At 41.0% G+C, this 23,101-nt stretch overlaps 1 long non-coding RNA gene across 1 annotated transcript in view; it reads left to right on the top strand.

Annotated features, from left to right (window-relative positions):
- The window catches only part of LOC104510365, a 15,999-nt gene extending 11,608 nt beyond the window's left edge, over nucleotides 1-4,391 (top strand). The window contains exon 3 of the long non-coding RNA XR_727900.1: nucleotides 4,103-4,391. This is a non-coding gene — a long non-coding RNA (uncharacterized LOC104510365). The remainder of the gene's footprint in view (nucleotides 1-4,102) is intronic.
- Nucleotides 4,392-23,101: the final 18,710 nt, after the last annotated feature.

Here is a 23,101-nt window from a genome sequence, read left to right as displayed (position 1 = left end):
AGGAATGCTTATATTTCTGTGGCTTTTTATGGAGTGTCATGACTGTAGTCTTAAGTGTTGATTGAGAGTTTTCAGAAGTTAGAGCTGAAATTCTGGCACCTAATTTTAGGTGAGACTTGTAATTTTTGGCCTGAGAGCACATTCAGACACTTTTTCTCCAGGGGAATATTAAGTCCAAGTGACCTTGAGGCACATACACAGGACTTAAGATTTTCCGGCTCAGTGTATGAAGATGCTTGAAACTAATGAGGACCCGAGTAGCCCCGAGGGGTGTTAACTTTGTGGTCTGTGTGCAGCTACACATTTTAAATAATGTCTTTGTCTAGAGACTCTTCTCATCATAAAATAGCCTGTGAAAGAGGTGAATAGCTACTGTACAATAATGTATGTGTACTGTAAAAATCCATCTTCTTAGATGGTAAGAAAGTATGGATGGGCTCCCGGTCCTTCACTTCTTCCTTTTGTTTCAATAGTGAATGCTGCATACAGAGTAGGTGGCTGAGTCTGAAGCCTGTCTCTCTCATGCTATGATGCCTAATTCAACTCCTCAGTCCTTTATTACTAGCCACATTTGCTCTACCGTTTAATCCGTTTTCCCACGTTGTTATCCACTCTGCCCCACTGGCAACCAAAGGGACTAGACAGAGTGATTGCTTTTCAGAGAACCTGGAATAAAAGAAGCCTTTTATCTGTAGTCCTGCTGCTTGCAAACAAATGCACAATGGACACAATCAGACTGTTTGACATGTCAGAGGTCTATTTCTTTTTCTTGGAAAAACATCTAATGTACCCCTGTTTAAACCAAAAGAGAACATACATTATCTGTGTCCTGCTTTCTGTTCCTTAAACAAAAAACAGCTGGTACTAGTGCTTGCCTCTAGGAAGAGATGATGAGGAAGTTGAAATATCAGATCTTGGCTCTACTTAGTTGCCACGGTGATGTATAATTAAGCAGGCTGCAGTAATATTATAGAAAGTAAACATAAGGAAATATTCTCACTAATGAAAAAAACCAAAACAAAACACAGTTTTAAGTAAAATGGATGGAACTGAAGATTACATTTTAATTGATCATTTACAATTGGATGGGCATGTTTGCATTTATATTGTACTTTGATCTAAATGGTATTGTTGTGTGGTTAGAAAGAAATCCAAATGAGTTTGAAACAAACAGGATTCTGATCCACATTATTGATGGTTCAGTCTTCGTAAGAAATTGTTGTTTCATTGATTCGTGGGGATTTGGATTTTCTTTTCCTCCTTGTTGCTAACAGGATTCTATTTGAAAAACAATACATTTCCCCACAACATATCCAATGAGCAATTAATAGAAAAAAGTTTGATTTGGAACAAATGGGAAATCAGATAAAGGCGAATCATTCAGTGTTCACCTCTGGCAGCTGATGCACAAGCACCTTTTCCAAGTTGTTCTGACACTGATGCAGAGCAATTTGTTTGTCTGAATACCTTTCTTTAAGTGGTAATTGTTAAATTATCCTGATGTATTTTAAACCAAGAAAGTCGAGTGTACCTTTGGAAGGCCACACATGCCGAAAGAAACCGATGAGCTATTCCCCAGATCCATACAGGAGGAAGTTCCAGTCTGTCTGTGAGGTTTAGGAGAGAGATGAGTTTAGGCATGGGGTGATGTTAAATAATTAAAACTGTGGAACGTTGTCTGTGAGATGCTCGTGTGCTGGAATGTGGGTCAGAAGCAGTGGGATAAAGATTCCGTACTTTTGGGAATCCTATTCCTTGCAGTAGCTCTGAAAGACATGCTTCATGTGCAGCGGTCTGGATGGGTGTACAGCGTAGGGGCTGCTCATTACAACGTCGCTGGTGTAGAACCATGCATCTACTGGCCCTGAGGGGAAGAGGATTAATCCTTTCAGAACTTTTGCTTGTTCTCTGCATTTGGCCATCTTGTTCTTCAGAACTTTCTTTTAGACTCTGAAGGATGTTACTGAAATCAAGATACCATGTGTACTTAGTAATAGGCCCTGAGAAGCTTTTGTGCCTTATCATCTCTTGATAAGATTAGTGTAATACTTTCTCTTGTAGAAAGCTAAAAGCAGTAAGTGACCTTCAGCTTGTTTAAACCTCTGCTGTAAGAACTGTCAGAGCATATGTTACTAACTGGAGCAGCAGTTCACCTGCTACATCTCTTAATAAAAATAATTCTATTGAATATTGTCATTTAAGGCCCATTATTCTTCACCTTCAAATTTACTCAGTTCTCCTGTCAAATTTAACTTCATAGTGCTTGTATGTGCTCCACGTGAATTATTGCCGCTGACTTGAGCAGAAGACAGTGAAGGTTGCTCACTTTGGCACTGCAAAGAGCTGAGCACTCTTGGCTCACGCTGACATCTCTGACAGTGGAGGGTATGCAAGGAGTACATCTCACGGTCAAAGCCTGGTCACCACGCACCACACTGAGTAGAAAGATGCTTTGAAGAACGAGCCTGAATGTGTTCCTACCTCTTCTGCTGTAACTTAGGACATTATCTTTCTACTTTCTGAATTACTTGTATTCACTCAGATTTGCGTCTTGTGACAAAATTAGCATTGGGTAAAAATGTATTTTATTCTGTCGTTTCGTAATTTCTTGCTTTTCAGTTTGACTGAGAGAACTTATTAGTTTGAGTGGCATAAAAATGTTCACAGAAGTACCAGTTCATTTCCAGTAAAATGCCCAGGTAGTTCCTACGTGTCAGGTCCTCTTTTGTTGCTGAGTAGGATGCGGATTCCTGAGGACCCACTCATATTTGAATGTTGTGTAAAAATAGCAGCTCCTGAAGTTGCAGTCACTGTCAGATTATTGATAGGGGGATGGGAAGGTTTGGCATTTTGACTCAGAACACAAGGATAAAAATACACCACAGAACAAGTGGTTTTGCCCATATTTGCTAGAAGAGTGCAATATTTCGCTTGAGGCAAGGTCTAAAATTATGCTTTCCCCTCTTTGGCTAGGCCCCATTGAAAAGGAGCCACTTCAGCAAAGCACCGGTGTTTACTTTGTTCCTTAACATCTCCTGTGAAGCATTTGATTGTAAAATGAAAGCAATCCATCCTTCCAAATTTAGTTTTTAACATTTATTTGGCAGATCTAACCTCACAAGGGGGCCCAGTACCCTGAGCAGCCAGCCTTGCTGCTGTCTGACCAAGGAATAACACTGGAGTGAGCTGTGAAAGCAGCTTCTGGCCCCCATCTTCTCCACAGGAAATGCATTGGTTGTTGCCAAGTGCAAACACTGGGGTGTTTTCATGCATTTAGATTGCTTTCAGGCAGAAAATTGTTGCAGTTTTTGAAAACATGCTAATGTTTATGTGAAGTTGGCTTGCTTATGGTTGTTAAGAGGCTGTATCGAAATCCTATCCCACCTTGACCATGGAATTGCGAGTGTCAGATAGGTTATGCATTATATATCCTGTATATTACAAAGATTTGCTTGAAGCTCAGGACTTAACAAGCACAACACAGAAGGACTTTTGTACGAAGCTTGAAGAGTTAGTCCTTGGCCTTCGGCCAGGAATAAAGAATGCTTGCCCTTGTGCCATTTTGTCCTGTGCTGCTCCAGCTCTGGCAGCGGTTCTGCTTCAGTGTAATTGTTGGCACTGAAGCTCAGCTGAACCCTGAATGGCCTCTTCCTGCAAGCAAGCAGGGGTGCAGAGGTCCGAGACAGCATCAAAACTCCGTATTGATCAACTGTAATAGAGGACTCTATTATGAGGACTCTTCGTATCGGAGCCAAGCAAATTGACTACAGCGATGCAGTAGTAAAGTACTAAAAAAGCCATAAAGAGTGTGAAGTAATTTTCAGTTTTTCCATGGGATAATGGAGGGGCTAAAGAATAAGAGAACAAACAGCTCCTTCTGAGACTGTCACTGTTCTGGCTATCTATCTGCAGTTGTTGATTTCTCCTTCCTATCTGTGCTAAGTAGTAGCTGGGTTTTTCATTCTCATCTGGACCAGACACAGAGCATAGTCACAGCTTTAAGTGATGAAGTGTTTTTTATTGTTTGCAAAGGCTTGCTTACTCTTCTTTATTCTGCTTACTGTTCTTTAAAAAAAACAACTCTCCCATTTCATTGAGGCAGATTTGGAAGTCAAACCAGAAACTTCAGACTCTACTACGATGGAAAGCACTTTGTTGGGGAGAAACGTTTTGAGTCCATCCATGACCTGGTGACAGATGGATTGATTACTCTTTATATTGAAACGAAGGCAGCTGAATACATTGCCAAGATGACAATAAATCCAATTTATGAACACATAGGATATACAACTTTAAACAGAGAGCCAGCACACAAAAAACACATGCCAACCCTGAGAGATGAACATGATGGCAAAGAGTCTACAGGAGAGGATGAGGTAGCAGAAAAGAGGGTAAGCAATTATTAACCCACACTCTTTTTTCTGTTAGACTTTTTATTTTGTACTTCTAACCTTCCCCCTCTACTATAAAGTACTAAAGGTATCTGTAGATATTTAGTCTAAATATTTATTTCCAATATTGCACTAATAGTAATATTTAAACTGGTTATAGGGGTTTTTTTCTTGGTAATTTCTGCATATTTCAAATTTCTATGATTTGAAGGTTAGTCATTTATGATTGTGAGGCTCATTTCTTCAGGTATTCTCACAGTTATAGATGTTACCATTAAGTCTCTCCTTTATTTCAAACGGGCTAAAACTATTTCATCTTAAAATTGTTTACAGTGTCTAAGACAACTGCCCTTTGGTCAAAACTTATATTTCTTAATATATTCAGCATTCCCCAAACAAATGCATTCCATAATCTATTCAGCAGTCTGCGTAGAGTGACAGTAAAGTTGTCCACATCATAAATAAGCCTGTTCATTAAGATGATAAAATGTTAAAACATTTCACTTGGCTAAGTTCAGCCTGTCAGAAGCTGACAGAGCTATTTTTGGCCTCAGCCAGACTTATGAAGAAGGATTGCTCTCTTCAGAGAGTTGCAGTATCAGCTGAGAACAAACTGTGTCCTGGATTATAAAAGAAAAACGAACAACAAAGAAATCTTAGAATAGGTGAAAACAGAAGTATTAAAGGAGGTTGGGAATGTATGAGACAGATAAAGTGGCTGCTTGAAACTTCATTTGTGTGACAGTGACTAAACTTAAAAAGAAAACATAATGTAAATTCCGTCATGTTTAACTACATACTTTATTTATTGAAAAGCTGACATATTAAGTCTTTTTAAAATGTGTTTTTACATATGTGTAGTTGTAATGCATGTATAATAGTCTGATATGTTCCCCTATTTCACAAACTTCAGAACGACATTAGGAGTATCTAACAGTGCTCAGACAAAATGCTAACATTAGTTGGGATCGTCTGTTTGTCTTTCTAGTCAGAAATATGTCTGTGATTTCAGGTATTTTTGAGGTGGAGGAAAGGTTTCACTGACAATTTCCAACATACATGAATATGTATAGTGAAACTATAGTGAAACTATGCTCCATATAGAGCCTACAGAGAGAGGAGGCTCACGGCTTTGGTCCTTCAAATCCTTCTCCAGCAGGATCTGTCATCCTACATTGAGTTTGCGAGAGATGAAGCACCCAACTTAGCTTAAAGTATGAACCTTCACTGTTATCAGATCATTTTGACAAGAGAAATACTGGTGGGGATATTGATGCTAGCTGGCTACTTTAAATATCCAATTTCTTGCCTGTTAGGTACCAGTACTAGAGGGGTGAGTAATCAGTTACAGTTCCTGACAGCCACTGACTTGCAGCGTGCTGTTTCAAAAGGATTTTTTTGCGTGCTTCATTGAGAGTTCATTATCATGCAAAGCCTGGGTAAAAATCTTCTCTAAGAGTTCTGAAAGTCACCGCTTTGGCTTTCTTTGATAAAATTAACTCTTCCTGCGTTAAGCAACTTTCAAGGGACAACAGAACTCTGTTCTGTCACAACAATTTTTTTTTTTAGACTGATGAAAAAGTTTTTCATAGTAAAGGGATTTCAATGGTTATTTTTGAAGAATGCTGGTTTTTCCTTAGAATACATGGTGTTATGTCAGACTCATCAACCAGGCATGGGTATTGTTTTGAAACATTTTTCATGAAATAGCTGAAGAGCTGTTAACTATTTTCCATAGATTTAAATTTTAGGTGAAAAACCTTTAGAAAGGTTAGTTATGTCATTTCAACATCCCACCCCGATGTCTGGTAGTTATAAGCCACTAAAGTGGCTTTATCTGCAACATAGTTCAACAACAGTGGTGTTTGCTGGCCTGAAGCCCAGCTTTTGTGCCTTTTCTCTTTATTTGTCTTGAAAGCGAATTGATACGGACACAATGAGGTACACAAACATCACAGTACAGTTCAATGTGGAGATTTCAGTTTCACTTTCAAGTCATTTTCCAGTTAGTATTACCACCAATGGCTGTGCGGGGTAGGCACAGTGTGACCCTTTTACTGTGCAGTGGCACAGAGGTTGACATCTTTGCTGCTTTTACACATCTCTGGGCCTTTGCTGGAAGATGACACAGAGTCTTGAGTGTTGCTTCTCCCAGAGTATCTCCATGGGGAGTAAGGCATTCAACCCCATGACCAACACCTGATCCCGGTAGCAACCTCAGTATTTGGAACAAGCCCCAGCATCCAGCTAATGCTTGCCAAATCCTTCCTCCCTCCTCTGTAAGTCACAGGATGTGGGGAGCATGGGAAGGGGGAGAGATACTGTGGTGGCCTCGCCAAATGTCTCAGGGGTGTTGGTGGCTATGTGCATTGTAGAAGTGAGGAGGGGAGACCTCAGAGGGCCTTCCCAAGTGTCTCCTGTCACTGGGGAGAGGACTTGAGTACTTTCACACCCACTAAAGCTGTCACTTTGACAGCCTGGGATAACTGTTTCAGGTTCAGTGGGGTGAACATAATCGACTGGCTGGAGGACTCTACAGGCAGGGGACTGAATCACATCTGGTGGTTAATTTTATAAAAAACAAAAAACAATGAAATAATGAGATATATACTGGTTTGACAAATAATTTGCATTTAAGTGTGTGTGCTGGAGGACAGGAAATATTTCTCTGGCATTTTTAAAAGCCTGCCAACTATAAAAAGTTATCATGCTAGTAGCGAGAAAGACAGGAGAGATTACATGTCCACTTAAACAGAAGGCTCAATCGCTCTGCTAGTTTGTAAACTGTCTTTGGTAAGATAGTATTGAAATAAGAACAATATTGGTCAGAAGATCATTTTACCCTTTGTGTAAAGAACACAACTCACACTTGAGAAGGAAGTCATGAAGAGCACTTCACGTAGCCTTGAATTTGGTGTGGGACCATAGCAGGGAACACCACAGATTTGTTAGATGCCTCGCAACACGCACTAGTAATACTTTATTTGTTCCCCACTGTTTCCAGCAATTAATTTACAGTAAAAGAATTCAGCGTGTGCTGGCTGACTTGTCATACGCAATACATTAAAAATGAGCCTCAGTAAAGGGGAAGGATTTAAGGATTGTAAAAGATGAAAATACAAAAATTATTCAGTCATTAGATGAGGATTGTTAGGACACAATTGACAATGCTTCTGAGTCCTGCAAGAGTCCATATTGTGGTGTGATTTAAGAGGCAGTTTTTAATAGGAGAAGCATGAGAATATAATCCACTGTGTAGCATGTGCTTCACTGATAATGAGAAATAATTTGACTGCTTACCATAGACAAGTATATATTAAAAAATAAAATGAAAATTCCTGGTTAATGGTTTATGAGTTTCATAACCTGTGAAAGAATTAATAAATAATCAGATAACTGGAGCAGTGGAGATTGAAAACAGGAGAGTGCTTGTCATGCTCGAATGCCCTGAATAGATCTCTTGGCTGCCAGGCTGGAAAGGTAATGCTGGTTCCCAAAACAGTCTGCAGATTGTTCAGAACACAATTGTGCAGCCATCGTGGTCTGTGTGTTAAGAGAGGGCTAAGATTCATTTGAAAGAGGGCTTCCCATGTGGATTCAGCCTGTATGGCCTAGTGTGGAAGTGGAAATAATACCCAGCACCACAAGATTCACTATTCCTCCCATGCCTTGAATACCGATAGATCTCGGAATGTTCTCCACTCTCAAAGGTAATTATGGCCTTGGACCAGACGACTTGATTCAATTACATACCTTATAAAAATGGTAGCTCTCAGAAATTAATAAATACCTACATACATATATCAAATTCCTTCTTGATAGCCCTGCAAAACATGGGTTTCTTTTCATTTTGCCATGCTTTTGAGATATTAATGTCTGAAGTTGTATGAGTGATTTATTCAAGATTTATTATTATGAGAAAATGAAATAATCAGTTATGAGTTAGCCCGTCTTTCAGAATGAAATGCTGGGGTTAATGTTAGGATAGCAACTGAATCACATTAATTCATGTGTACTTCAGTGCTAAGTGCAATTTCTTCAAGAAAATTCAGTGGCTGCAAATCAATTCAAGACCCCTTCTAGACTACTACATTCAGTTCAGTTCCTACAAACAGAACTGGGAGGTTTGTGGCAGCAGTCACCCGACAAAAGTACTCTTTTGTTCAATTTTTAATAACCTTAATGGTGATACCATTTTTTCCACCATAGTGATGAAGGCTGATTATCTGCAACCCTCTGCAAGGAGATGGAAATGTAAACCTGTGTCATTTCAGTTGGAAACATGCTTTTAAGCCTACCTCTGAAGATAATCCAGATCACAAAGTTAATTGCAATCTCTGTGTACATTTCTAACGGATTCATAACAGCCTCCATATACAAAATCAAGGGTCGTACTTGTAGGTGTTTGCAGAGGGACCCGTCTCACTTTCCAACCTTGAACTGACAACCATGTTTTCATTAATGACACTGCTACTTTTCTACTTTTGCTCTCAGTCAAATCTCTTAGTAAGACCTGCTTTAAACCTTCCTTCACCAAAGCTTATTTTATCTTCAGTGAAGGACACCAGAAAATGTAGCCAAGAAAGTTGCAGTAGGCTGTTGTAGAAGCACAAGCCCCCTTAGCGAGCTCTGATTGAAGAAGACAGCTTTGAACAACACTGTTTAGTGCCTAGTAATGCCAATGCTGGGACCAATAGGAACTACAAAGAAGACATGGTCTTAATAATGAGGGAGGAAACCGTGTTTTGAGTGTGAGGAAATCTTGATGCTGGTAGTTATATATTTCCATTTACTCGAATTAACTTAATTTTATTAGAAAAGACAAGTGTGTAACCTCTAGACAAGCCGTAACTATAACAAGGGTAGCAACAAAGCAGTAATGTTTTTAAAAGTACAATTAATAAGTGTTTACCTTAAAGTCCATTTAAAGACACCAGAGACTGAGCTCTGAAGAATCCCATGGGTTAACTTGAGGAGAATGTCAACTCTTTTCTCACAAATGTTCCTTCCCAGTCCCTGCGCGGGTGTCCATGACAATCACTCTGTAAGTTTAATGTAATTTATAAATAAAACATAACTCTGTGGAAGGCAAAAATTTCTATTTATTTCTTCTGGGCTTAGCCCATCTTTCAGCAGAGACTTCAAAGCACAGACAATTTTGTCAATACCAAGAAAGTTCCTAGCAGGATGAAAGACAAGCCTACTTTTTAGGTAGCTGCTCCAGCATATCAGCAACGTCATATTCTGCAGAGATCGCCCCAGCCTCAGTCTTCTTCATCTTCCCTTTCTGTGCATTAACATTTATGGCGGCAGGGATCTAGTGCCATGTTTGTCATTATATATGGCAATACAGTTCAAACTAAGACTGCAAATGGTTTATGATACCTTTTTATAAGCATATACGATTTTAACTTAACTGTATGCTTATTGAGACCCAAGAGGCGAGCTAATCGCATGTGCTGTGCAGCGTGCAGACATCAGCACGAAGAAAGTTCTTTTCTCCAAACTGCAGGGTGCTTTTTCTACTCGTAATCACTGAGGGTAACCTAACCCCTTATTTATGTTCAATGTATCAGTAAAAATCATATACTAAGAAGTTTATATAAACTGATCTTGTTTTAAGGTTCAGAGCTTCTAAATGAAGTGTAAACTTTGCTCATTTAATCTCCAGGTCACAGAATACCTAGTTTTTCTCATCAGTATCATGTGCTTATAAAGGATAAATTAGCAAGCCAGACTTATTTTTTAAGGATTTCTCACTGGACCTATAGTTCAGCTCCAGTGCTAAACATGGCCCCATAACTCTCCTGATTTTCCCAGGCCAAATTCTTTTTTCTCTCCTCGTCAGCTCTTTGGTGCTCAGCTGTGCTCTATTAGTTCCTGCGGGTTGCAAATGGCATCCCAGCTGATTCCAGTTAGCCTTGCAGGACCTCACCTGCCTGGGCCTCCAGAGCACATGATTTAATGCTCACACAACAATGTGTGGGATTAGTGTGAAATTAAAGTCACATGCTTGTGTTGGTGGCCTGATTGCATGTTGCTGGTCTAGTATTACATGGTTCAAAACAAGTCTCCACGACCTGCAGACAGTGAGGAGTGGCTGTTGGGTTGCATTTCAAACATGGGGCACCTTCCATCATGATGCTACTCCTGTAGAGGTTTTCTCTATCGCAGCTGGGGATTAGCCTCCTGCTTCAGCCTTTTGTCATGAGTACAAGTCACTTGAGTGCTCGCTGAGATGACTGTTCATGTTACTTTCTGCTTTTTCATTAAGTGTGGCTTTTCTATCACCTGGCATCGAGATGTGTACACAGAGATAGTCTTCCGAAAGTCTTAATTGTAGAGACAGGCAGCTGCCATGTGAAACTGGGAGGTCTGGCCTCCAGACTCACAGACCAGACCCTCAGCAAAAACGTGGGGAGTAATTACCCTCCATGTATGCCCTGTGCCTGATCGAGCCTTTGTAAAACAAATAGTGTTCATAACTGTTAAAAAGGCTGTAAAGCAGTACAGTTGCTGTGCAGTTAAATCTGAAGAATACTGGTTGTGGCGCTACTGATAAAATGAAACCGTTAGCAATGAATAAGCTGTTATTCTTTCCTTGTGTTTCTCAGTGTTGTGAGGTAAGTCAGTGTGAAGCTCTCACCAGCAATTTCCAGGGTTTCTAATGCTTGGTGGTTTGGATCTGGTTACGTTTTTAATGCCTTTCAAAAAGAGCCATATTATTAGTACATTATTAGTGTACTGGCAGAAGTTTCCTTCCCTTTTAACTGGGATAGGCTAGCACAAGATGGATAGCACGGAGGGAGGAATCTCTCTTAGCTCTTGAAGAGCTGAGGAGGATAGCTTACTTTGGGTGCTCTTCAGGGGGAGAGAGGTTTCGCCCATTCCAGTGGACCTCAGCAGGTGGGACACAGAAATACAGAGGTCCAGCTCAGCTCCTGATAAGCACTGGAGAGCTGCCATGGCTACAGTCCTAACATGCTGTAGGAGTCTGCTGCTTACCCTATATGGGCCTTATACATGAGGTTTCCAAAAAGGTTGCTTAGATGTACAGTGAGAAAGCCTCATATAGAAGGAAAGTATACATTTATCTCACAACTGAATAATCCATGCAGGTGGGTCTCTTTCAGAGCAGTCTCTACAGCAAGCATGTGGTTGCCATTTATTGCTTATGCAAAGAACTGCCTGGACGGTGAGGGACTGCGGTGGGTTGCTAGCTGGCAGCTCCCTCGTTTGTTGTTCTCTTTCCTTCGCTGTGTGATTTTTGGGTCTTTTTTTTTAACTCCTCCTTCCATCTGGCATCTCCTAATTATTTTCTATTGCTAATCGCTTCTACAGGAAACAGACTGGACTGTTGAATTAAGAGCCCTATAAAAGGATAATTTTGTTATTTACAAGTTTCTTACCTCACTTAGACTTTATAACGTGACACTGTATAGCTGGTGATAATCACCTTGGGCTATGATTGTGTCTAATGTCATAAACCAGGCAGGGTCAGGTCTGGTCAGTAGCTGAACATGAGAGCCCTAAGGAGAAGCCAGGGCTGTGGGAAGTGGGCTTGGTGGCACCCTTGGCTGTGAACTAATATCCAGCATGTCTTGTGTTTTATACCTTCTGCAACTCTGTTGCCTGCATAAATCTGTGCTAAGAGCCTGACTACCAGGGATTTTCTCCACTTACCTCTACCATTATTCAGATCAGCTCCTTTTTCTCCTTACTTCTGGGAGTGGAGAGGGCAAGGAGTGTTATTTATGTGTGGGAGGAAAGCATTTTACATTGGTCACTGCTTACATGCTCACTAGTACAAATACATGTCATTTGGCTTCTGTACAAAGTTGGGAAGGATGTGGAGCTGTGGTGGACTGGTGTGTTGCCCCCTGTTCAGTTAGAGAATCCCCTGATAGGCAGGTACATCTGCTCCACTAATAACTGCCCATTCATAAGTGGTTACCAAATCCTTAAGACCCATGAAGAGTGAAATGCTTGTCTTAGAAGTGGTAGCAGAGAGAAGTAGAGGTGCCTAAATGAAGTATTAGGCTGTGAAAGAAAAAAAGAGCAACCATTTATCTATCCTGTGGTGAGTGCTGCAGAAGCTGATCTGTTCTTGCCCTTCTTTCTTTCCTTTTAATCTTCCACAAGAAAAAAAGATAAAACTTCTCATACTTAGTTTTAGTCTCTAGTCGAATGTTTTTCTTTTCTGAATTTGAACAAAGTAAGGAGAGCAGTTTTGTTACTAAGCTCAATAAACTGCTTGCTCTTATTACTTCAAACCTGTCACACTCGTCACCAGCAAAGACAGCAACTCTTGACAGTTTTGCAAAGTCTTCCTTTGATCATTAACTTTTAGAACATTGAACTTTTCCATATTTAACCTTTTTTTCTGCATGGCATCAGCAGTTAGAAACAGTGTTGCTTCTGGCATTTGCTGTTCCCACAGTCCTAATGTTTAGGCAAGGTAAGAATCCTCACGCTGAAAAATCTGATTTCTCAGTTGATAAGCTGTTGTTGCTCTAATTCTTGTCATCTTAGTATTGATATTCCTCACATCCATACAGCTTCCAAGGTAACTGCAGAATGATGTGTTTCTAATAGTGAAGTTCATATTGTAATGCACTTACACCGTATTGCTTTTTAGTGAGGATTATTACTGCATTTGGTTAGAGCTAAAGCAGTTTGAAATAGTCTGCCTAAGGAACATTAGAGCTAGGATCACGAAGTATAATGTCCTTTATTAAACCTTAGTTGTACGTGATTTAGTAATTTTTTAATGATTTTCAATATGTGAATTCAATTAGTAGCATTTTGAGGCAAGTAGCTTTTCCCCTTCCTGAGAGAAGAGTAGAGGAATACTGTGAAAATAGGAAAGGCTGTATTCCTAGTTCCGTTTTGCATGAAATAATGAAATATTTTAAAGGCTCTGTGCTTTATATCATGCATCAAATAGTTTATCGGTTGAGGATTTCTGATGATCTTGCTTTGCTGGAAATGTCTTGAAGCATTTACCCAAGTTAATGTGATAATGAATTACGCTTGCATTCAGGCAGTTCTGTGAATTGGCTGATGATTAGAGTAACGATGTGTTTAATACAAAGGCACAACAATTGTGGAAAGTATCGTGTATTGTTATATTTCACAGAATTTGAAGTGCTCAGTCTCTTGAGTGACGATTTCTCATTCACTCCAGCCTCCAAATCCTTGCTAGCGTTTGTGGCAGCGCTGCAGCCTGGTGCCTGCGAGCTGCCAATCGCCTGTCTCACACGCTGGTTTTCCTGAGGCAGGTACACTGCTCGGCAAGTTGATAGTGCTGAGAGCTTACCGGATACATTTTTTAATGGGTCTTATGGGTTAATTTTCTTGGGCTATTTTTATTGTTGAAAATTCAAAAAACCTCAGTGTTAGAAATCTTACAAGCAGTGTCATTTAAAGTGCTAGTTGATGGTGGCAGTACAAATAAAAAATTGGCCTGTAATATGAGATTAAAAACATGATGAAGTAAGAAAAAAGCAGCTGTGCTGGATAAACATTTTGTTCATTGTCAGTGTATTTAAGAAATGGAACTATACCCCAGACTTGGTCTTTTAGCTTCGCTATGCCCTATACTCAAATAAAAACTTCTGTCTAAAGATCATATGCCTCTGAAATCCCAAATTTCAGATCTCTAAGTTACTGATTGGGACCTAGGGCTAGTATCTTTCAACTGAAAATAGACATGAACTAAACATTATGTTTCAAGAAACCACAAACTTGCTGGGGGGGAAAAAAAAAAAATCCCCAAAGTCCCTCCTGTGTAACAGAAGTTGTATAGCCTGTCCACATGCCAATGCCTGCTTCTCCCCCAAAGGGTAAATAATCTGTATAGCCCAAATTTAGGGTGGGGAGTTACATTGCCAGCCCAAGTTTGAATCACTCAAAATCATTCCATTTTCAAATCAGGGTATTACTTATATTTGTTTCAAAAATGCTGGGTTGACCATTTGAGCCAATGGTTTCTGAGTGCCTGTCTCAAGTAAGAATTTTTAACAGTTAGAGCTTCCTCTAGGAAATGGGATGCTTCCTGCCCTTACGTGAAAATTTTCATGACAGAGGCATTTTAAAATGTTAATTAGGAAACTAAGAGGGAATAGATAGGAAAGATGAACCATATGCAGAAAAGGAGAAATGAGGAAGTTGGAATGCTGGTTAACAGGATGTCTGACAAGCCTTTTCTGAGAATGTGATCAGGGATTAGATGATTTTATGGGTGGCAATAAGCTGATAATTTGATAATAACTGATGATTTGACTTTGGGAGCAGAATACAGTTCCACTGCCAATTCCACTCTGGTGTCATTCATTGCAGGTTTCAATTCAGTCCTGATTTAAATAGAGATTTATGCAAGGATAGTGAAAGCCTACATGAGAGACTCGTTTGAAGGATGTCAGCCTACCTTATTTTCTGAGCCTGCCTAATGGCATTGTATAAAACTAATGTAGACCTTGACCCGCAGCGCTGGTACAAGTGTGCTCATGGACACACGTGCACCTAGAACGCTGGTCATCAGATTCGGCAAGGAGTGCTGATGGACACAGGGGGTTACCCTGTTTTGTAATGTTTCTGCAGTGAGGTGGTCCATAAGCAGGTCTTCACCATTATAAATTTTGCAAGAACGTTGTGTGTTCGTGTCATAACTCTAGTATTCCTTCTGGTTAAAAATAGTTTTCACATTGATTTATGGCATTGAATTAAGTGATAATTAAGGAAGGATTAGGAGACTTTGCACACTTAGTCTTATTTATGCTAAATAAGTATGATCATGGCCTGAAAGTATGTTGAAGAAAGAAACTGTGACAGCACATGTATCATAGCAACATAGCTTATTGAGGAAGAAGTGGATGGATTCAGAATAGGGGATGTGCCAAAGGAGCAGGTGGAGTCTGAAATACAAAGAGTGTTTAGAAATTAATGAGCTGCAGTTTTCAATTATAACATACATTGAATTACTCTAAATTGAATTACTGTGTAGAACAAAAAAGGCTAATATTAGATGCATTAGTCTGCCAGACAAGACTAATGTGAAATGAATATTATACATCAGGTAAGAAATTATTAATGAGACATAAAAAGAAATTTCCATACTGCTTGGCCATGTTATACCAGTAGCCAAAACTCCTATTGGGGGGGGGGGCTTGGAAAAAATGAGAAAACAAAGCCTGTGGGGGGGGGGGGGGGGAAGTATAAAAATAGAAAGACCTTGTGGATTAAGTGATTGTCATTATCCCTAGATGTATACATTCTCAGTTACAAAAAGATATAGAGGTTGTAAAAATTGCTTTTATCAATATGATTCTATGATATGGGATATCATAAAGGAAATGTAAATTATTTATTTCATAAAGTTTGGCCACCGTCAACATTTTCTTGCTGGAGACAGGTACAGTTCCTCATCAAAGGGTATGTTTACACTTTTTGATGTGTCTTCTCTTTTCTTAATTTTTATTTTTCCTTTTATTTGAGGAAATCCTTGGGATAGTGTGGGTCAGATGAGAAATAATCTATTACTAGTCCCTTGTGCTTTCAGAAGATTAGTCTAACAGCCTGTTTTCTCTTATGATACCTAAACGTAGTATATTAGTAACAAAGAGCATTTGCCAGAAGAGTAGCATTCATGCAGCTGCCAACTTGCATTTCATTTTGACTGTTGTCGCTGCTATAGAGCACACTGTCTTGTGTCATTTATAAATGACTTTGAAAGTCTTTTTGGAATACAGCCTGCCTCGACGTGTCGCAAGTCAAGAGGCTTTTGCTGGAGTGACCCCTTACTGCAATGACCGACGTTCGTGCCTCTGTCACAAGGACAAAGCTCCCTGTAGACCAGCAAGGAAGGACACCACCAGTCGGGGAGGAAAGCAAACATGATGCTGTTAGCTGAAATAGAAAATGCTGACTAAACGGGAGTGGGATGGGGAAGCGGCTGAAGAGCAGCCTGCATGTTGCTGGCCCATGTGAGGGTTGCTTCCTTAGGCAGAGCTCCTTGCTTGCTCCATCGACTCCTCTTCTCGTAGGCCTCAGCTGCAAGACAGAGCTCTCTATCCCCAGTTTAGCAATGCCTACTGGTGTAATGCTTGACTTAAGTCCTCCCAGTCTCTCTGCTCCTGCCTTTCCCCAGGAGAGGAGTACCTGGCACAGGCTATTGCTTTAATTCACTGTTTAGCTCATCACCTCCATGGCCTAGGCTCCTGGCTGGAGGAGAGGAGGAGAGGATGGACCAAAACCAAACCTATGTAGGACAGAAGGGTGGATGGAAAGCTCTGAAAGCAAGGCTGTAAAAGACAGGCTTCATCTGAAGGATTTACTGGAGACAAATTCTGCTGTTTCTTGATGCTTCTGTCCTTGCTCATCCAACTGTCTTGCACGCTCTCCCTGGGAACAGGGATGCTGCCAGCCTCCTGAGGCAAGGGCGTGGTATCTTCTGTGCTCTACCAGCTCCTGGTCCTCTTCTGCACATACCAAGTTTGGCTGGGGTTGGGCCCCTTTTAAGGCAGCTTGTTTTCCCAAGGAAAGAACAAGGTTGTGGCAACAAGCTGCTGCAAAGCAAGGAGGGAATGGCTGAGGCTGATACCTCAGCTTGAACTCTAATTCATGGGAAACTGCTTTCCTCACTGCAGTCAGTTAGGAGTGAAAAGAGCTCATTTCTTAGCTTTCTGGGTATCTTTTATCATAGTGTTTGATTGGCATATCCTGCCTCAGCATCACACAGCTTGGTAGCAGCTCTGCTTTTGTCGTGGAGTCACATCTTGCCCCTTGCGAGCAGGCTTGTAGTCTTTGTCTTTAAGGGAAGAGCTGGAGCAGTGCCTTATTTTAACAGAGGCAGACAGGGATGCAGGGACGTCCTGCATCAGTGTCTATAGAGAAGAGCCCTGTGTCTTCGGCCAGCTCGGAACCAAAGCAGGACAAGGCAGGAACCCCAGGAGGGGGGCAGGACTGTGCTGTCTCCCCCAGAACACAACCCTGTAAGGAAGCATGTAACTATACAGCGTAAATGAAGCCACAGCTATTGCTTGTAAAACCCAGCTTAGCACCATTATTGGTTGCAACATCCACATCCCTGCCTGTGCAGGTTCTCATGTGCCCACATTACCCTTGTGTTGGTATTTGTACCTATGGAATGTGAAGGAAATCCCCAGAATCACCTCCCCTCCTTCAGTGGACCAGTTGCTGACCTCGCTAAAAGCTAAGTTTCTTGATGTTAGCAAAGTCCTCCTGAACCAAAACATACACAGAATTTCTTACTGCAGGTATTGCGAGATTTTATTTTATTTTGCCATGTCTAGGTCCATGGTTATATAGCAAAATAACCCCCTCCCTGAGGAAAGAAATGTGGTGTTTGTCACTGAAAAGTACCTTGCTTTTGTGCCACTGTCCGGAACAGGAAATATGAATTGTTTTTCTCCTGTCAGTTATTGAAAGAGAGGAATACTCACAGTGGATGCTTTTTGCCAGGGCACAAAGGTTTCGACTTGTCATTTCCAAAGGCCCATATTGGTAACTGCCGGGAGCAAATCTACCCCATCGTGCCACTAGGAACAAAATAAGCCGTCTGACCTAGACCCGAATTGGCTGCAGTGACCGGTAGGTTATAGGACTAAAGCTACAGAAAAATTCTGTTGGCTTCCCCTAAGACTTCTCTGCTTTTTTGTAGGTATGCTCCCTTGTTATGAAAACAAAGGTACCTCAGGGTATTTCTCATAAGCATGTCAGTGCGAACGTAAAATCTTCCCAAATAATGCCAATACACTCCAACTCTACTGCATAATACAGTACCAAATGAACTCTCTTTTTATGCAGTAATTCCTAGCAGCAATATTGGGCAACATTTTTTCCTGTAATTTAAACTTTGGTTCAGATTATGCATTTATTTTAATTTAACAATCCTACTTTAAACCAAGCCAACACTTTGCCTGAATTTGTTTGATTAAGGTCTCAATTAAAACTTTTTTTTTAAAAACTTCTTTATAAATTATGGGTGTAAAAACTTTCATTATCTGCTGTGGAGAGCACATACACTTTTATCAGAAATAAAAATTTAAAAATATAACTAGCCTTTTCTTTAGATTTTGCAATAAGTGTTTCACTGGGTGGGGGTGGGAAGGTCTGATTTAATTAGAAGCCAGTCCATTTGGAAAATTTTGTTATAAAAAAATAGAACTTTTCTGCACAGTAAGTTTTCATCATTCAACCATGTCTTAAACCCCAGCTCCCATGTGGGTAACTGCAGACTCAAAGCAGGCTTGTGTGTTGCCTGAGGTGCCATGTATACTTTCAGCATTGTGAGAGCCTGATGCTGTCCACATGCCAGGTAAATGTGGCTGTGTTGGAATGGCAGCAGGAGAAGTTTTGCCCTGGTGGCTGGGACTTCGTGATGGTCCTTCCCATCCAGCTCCCAGAATGTCAACTTTTGGGTTGAACTTTCCTTTGAATAGCATTCCTACCCTCCGCTCACACCATCTCTCTGTGGGCAGAGGCTATGCCTGGCATCAGCACGTCTGCGAGTGAAGATAATGAAATGAAAACAGCTTACCATCACTTTTAAATAAAAAGTAAAATTTTGAGCTCCCCTGCCCCCCTTGGAACAGTTTTGTGAAAGATATGACTGGGAAAATTATATTTAGCCTGGAACAAGCCTCCACCGAGAACTGCATTGAGGAAATTGGGCTCAGTTTCACAATCTGACTGATTAGCTTTTGAAAATTGTGTACTGAGCCCATAAAATACGCTCATAAAGTGTTCAGACAAGGAAGGATTTTTCTGAGCATATTATATTTGGCTAAGCTAGCTATACAGTGAAAGAGAACACAAGAAAATACACAGTGGCTAACCGCATAGCAACCCAAATGTCTTGTTTCTGGAGGTACGTACAACAGGGCATCATCTTTGATTTAAAAAAATGCGTGCAATATAACTGCTGATATTATTATTATTAAAATACATTCCTTAGAGGGAAGGGATCATATTATATATGAAGTCTGAAACAATAAAGGTGTATTTAGTCATAACAACATGAAAATACCATATGAGAGGGAAAAGCCTGCAGTGCATTCCTGAGACTGACGAAAACATGATACTGTGTTTGAGAGAGGAGCCAGGTGGTCATGAAACTAAACACCACATTGTATTGGAAATGCACGTGGGCTTCAGGAGATCTGATCAAGTCTAATCTGGGCAATTTAGGGCTTGTGAGCTTAACCTGACACTTGAATTTTGTTTTGTTGGGGTTGTTTTTCTGAAGAAATTTTGGTTTATTACTCAACAAATGGGAAATGCATCAATTTTCTGTTTTAGAAAGATAATTTCTCTGATGTTGACTGGATTTTGTGACTGGGTTAGACTTACATAATGTGTCTTTCAGAGGGGGACTAATTGGAATTTACTGCAAGCCATGGATAACTTCAACATCAGTTCTACGGAGGCTTTATATTAAGACTTACTGATTGTAAGATTAGTACCAGAAAATACGTATACATTATCCAGCTAACACCAAGAGCACATAGTGCTCAAGAAAACAGCTGTTTCTCCCCACCCTGAAGGACTACTCCAGGCGGAAGTAAGGAAAGCAGAGTCCTGGTAGGACCTAGGCTGAGCCACTTTTGAGGTTGAGGTGTTAGAACAAATGAGAATGCTTGAAATAGCAGGTTACAGTCTTTGGGGTTTGTTTTTTTTGCTGTTTGGTTGGATTTTTTTATCCTTTAGTCCATATGTACAATGTAGAACCTCTAAACAGATATCTTGGTTTAGAGGTTGTTTTGCTGGGTTTGGTTTTTTAGTGCTCCTATATGTCACGTGCAGGACTGAGAGGCTGCTCTGGTTGCATGCTTTGCTGAGAGCTTCCTCGGCTATTACTTCCAGTCATTCCATTTTCAGTTCACCTCAATCCTGTGAAATCACATCCTTGAATTAAATTTGAAGGAGACGGCCCTGCAGTTTCCTTCCTCCTGGAGTCTGCACAGCATGTTGCTCCCTACACAGTGACTGCAATTAATAAAAAAATAAAATCAAGACTTTACTTAGAAAAGTGGAAGGAAGAAGACTTTTCTCCTTAGATTTCTACCTCTTTTTCATCCAGTATCTGCAGACAGTATCTAATAATTATCCCTGTTAAGGTAGACTTTAGACAGCAAGTTGCAAAGATCAACTGTTGGAGAGCGAAAGGGCTATGGAGCAGAGACTTAGCTGGGAGTGCAGGAGCCTCTGGTGGAGAGCAGGCGTTCAATCAAGAACCAGCCAAGGGTGTAAGAAGAGGAGCAGTACCTGCAGGCTGGGAATAGAGAGAGAATGGAACTCCTGGAGCAGGAGAGTACAGCTTTCTGTGGGAAATTGGGTTGAACCTCTAGTCCGTGATCTCATTTGTTTGCTCTCAGGGATGGTGACTCATCTCTGCAATGACAAGGGCTACCTGAGGACAGTGGCTTGCTCTCTCTCACTTTATTATCTCACATACTGGTAAGCTAAAGATCTGGACCTGCCCGATGACCAAACTGTGGTCAGGAAGGTGTGTACAACAGAGATTTCATCTTTCATTGTGGCTTTCAAAAGAAAGGAAGTGGCCTAAGAAGTCCACTAGATTGCAATGCCAAACTCCCAAAATTAAGTGATGGCAGAAGAATGAGCATATGCATGATAGAATTATGTCACCTGAAAACAGTTCTATGGATTTTAATTGCAACACTACGTTGTGGAAATAGATAACCAATATATATTCATATTTTTTCAGTTGCTAGCTTTCTCTCAGTCTAGGTTTCTGGTGTAGGTGAGCCCGGTATTCCCTTATTTGTAAACAGCAGAAAATGCTTTGCACCAAACAATGGGACGCTGATTTAGGTAAAACCAATAAGCAATCTGTGTGAGATTACTGTTAACACAAAGTAATGTTAGAATTAAAATTCATAGTCTTGTAACTACTTTCCAGATTATAACGTGTTTTCATAATTACAGCCAAGAGATAGGACCTTTCCCGGTTGGGTAGTTTGCATACCTTTTTATTGGCATTCTGAAGATTTAATTTTCCAGGATCCAGAGATTGTTTTCTACTAACATGACTCTAAAGTGCAATTGAAAATAAATCATTTCTTCAGAATTAGGAAAAAGGAAGCTGACAATTAAGGATATGTCAAAAAACAAATATGTGCTCTACCAACAATGGAAAGGAAAATTCAGAATCCTTTATCTTGCTTCTTAAGTGGAAGTATACAAAATAACAAGGCTTGATTCTGACAGTAAACATACTTTTGAAAATTGCTGGGTTATTTTTTTCCAGCAAATTCAACTTTCAAAGAGTTTGTTTCTCAATATGAATTTTGGTGATTTATTTTTTCCCTTCAAAAAATAAGAGGAATTCTGCGTTGCCAAGGAAGCATGTAATGAATCTGTGTTTCCAGAACTCCACCATTTGCTTCCTAAGCCTGTTGTCACTCAGGGCTGTTTGGAGAGGATGACTCCTCTGGGGCAGGTTTAGGTTTCCCTTGTTCCATGAGGACTTTTACCTTATGCAGTTCTTGGAATGAAACCATGGAGTGGCTTTAACTAGAAAGAAAGGAGAGAAAGAGCTCAAAAGCCTGTCTGTTTCCTCCCTACCTACTATTCTCACATTTCACGTAGATGAGGTGGTCAATTTTTGCCATCTCTTACTCCTCACCTTGTTTTCCTTGATCTCTGATTGCCATGGAGTGTTGTTATGCTTAGATGGAGTCGCAGAAAAATGCGAGAGGGGTATTTATTCACCCGCAGCAGAAATGAGCAGTTAAAAGCAAGACAGGCAGATTGAGGTAGTCGTTGGAAAAGTGTTTCTCGATAGGTGGATCAACCAGCCTCCTGTTTGTATTGAAACTGGGAACTGAGCCAGATACTCCTAAGGCCACTGCATGAGCCACTAATGCCCGACAGCACTTCATCCTGTATAAGCTACAGCCAGTGTTTCGATTATTAGCTATTAACTTGCATTGCAGATTAGTGGTCGGTGAAGCACATATGTTGATCCTTAATCTCTGTGACCTGACCCTATGCTGAAACCCGGCAGATTTTCAAAATCTGTAGAGAAGGTGCGGGTGGCCGTGCAAAGGAACAGAGTGGCTCGTGGTGAGCGTTACTCTCGGCTCTATTGACAGGGTTGAGCTAAATCCTAACACTGTGATCCAGCTGCAAAACACAACCGATTCCACCCAGAAGCCCGTGACAAACTATGCTTGTCTCTGGTTGCTACTGAGTCATGCGAGATAAAAATACCTTTGCTGCAGAAGGGAGAGCGGCTGTGGTGCCGCAGCCTGTGGCACGGGAAGGGAGGGCTGCGCTCTGGCTAACTGCACGGGCAGGCCGGCCACGGGAAAAGCTCCTTGCGCGCCCTCAGTGTCGGGGTGGTGGTCAGCCCTGCGGTTAACCGCTGCCATAGTAAGTCAGAGATCTGTTTTTGCAGGCTCTGACAAAGCCTGCTCACGAATACTTGGAGAGCACTAGGAGAAAAAGGGCAGGAGTCGAGTGGCCGCTGTGGTGTCCCCTCCTGGCTGTCAGCGGGCGGTTGAGGACCATCCTTGGGCCAGGCTGCCCCGGTGAGCCGCTCCGGGCAGCTGTGGCGTGGTTTGCCCTGGTCCTGGGAGCCTGTTGCACTTTGACTCTGCTGCGTCCCGTGGCGACGCCTTAACAATGCTGATGGTGTAACGATGCTGATGGGGGGACGATGC

The sequence above is a fragment of the Eurypyga helias genome, unplaced genomic scaffold, assembly GCF_000690775.1.
Source record: "Eurypyga helias isolate BGI_N326 unplaced genomic scaffold, ASM69077v1 scaffold5695, whole genome shotgun sequence".
In the NCBI taxonomy this organism is placed as follows: domain Eukaryota; kingdom Metazoa; phylum Chordata; class Aves; order Eurypygiformes; family Eurypygidae; genus Eurypyga; species Eurypyga helias.
Note: the sequence above shows the minus strand (reverse complement) of the source record. Positions and strands in the feature narration are given on the sequence as shown.